The sequence below is a fragment of the Rattus rattus genome, chromosome 6 (genome assembly GCF_011064425.1).
Source record: "Rattus rattus isolate New Zealand chromosome 6, Rrattus_CSIRO_v1, whole genome shotgun sequence".
In the NCBI taxonomy this organism is placed as follows: domain Eukaryota; kingdom Metazoa; phylum Chordata; class Mammalia; order Rodentia; family Muridae; genus Rattus; species Rattus rattus.
In genome coordinates this window covers 87,212,357-87,213,077 of record NC_046159.1, presented here as the reverse complement: position 1 = coordinate 87,213,077, position 721 = coordinate 87,212,357, and the positions used below count along the sequence as shown (strand labels likewise).

The 721-nt window shown below is 46.7% G+C and overlaps 1 non-coding gene across 1 annotated transcript; it reads right to left on the bottom strand.

The window, feature by feature from the left end:
* Nucleotides 1–388: 388 nt before the first annotated feature.
* On the bottom strand, nt 389–518 carry LOC116904722. Its single transcript, XR_004388415.1, has one exon. It is a non-coding gene; the product is annotated as a small nucleolar RNA SNORA17 (small nucleolar RNA).
* Between the last annotated feature and the right edge of the window lie 203 nt (nt 519–721).

The following is a 721-nucleotide window of genomic DNA, read 5'->3' as shown; positions in this document are numbered from 1 at the left end:
GACACAGGGCAACAGTGGGATATCTGAGAGGAGTCCCAGTGAGGATCCAGTAATGATGGACTAGCAGAAGGCAGAGGCTTCGTACCAGAGCAAGGAGTCATTGCAATGAACATTTGTAAACAAAGAAGTATGGACAAAAGGGTTTACCTCGACACACTAGAGCTTCCACAATGAGAATTTTTTTCTCTGTTGTTTGTGTGTGGGGAGATTGCAGGAGTGGAGGGTGGATAGGAAAGCAGGGGGAGATGAGTGGGATTGGGGGGCATGATGTGAAATTCATAAAGAACCAATGAGGGCAGGCACCAGAAGGATGATCATCTCAGGTTAGCTCCCTGTTCAGACCACCTGGCACCAGACTGAGGTCATCTAAAGCTTGCCTTTTTCAGGGAATGTTAGGCTGCTAATCATTCAGCTGTTCATAGATCAGAACACTCAACACAGATGTAGCCCCTGTCCTCTCTGCCCCCTACTGCTGTACATGTGACACAGCAGCCACACCTACAATGTTTCTGGGGGGGTCTATTTTCAAAAAGGGGGGATTGATTCTCCAGTGAGCCAGATCATACCTGAGTGATACATGCCCTGAAACTAAGTATGCCGTAGAATTTCAAAGATGTGTGTGCCAAAGAGAATTAAGCCTGGATATGACAGTTTAGCCAGAAGAACGTCAATGAGTGTATATTCCCAAACACCCATATTGTGGTGCCAGGTTAGCTCAAGT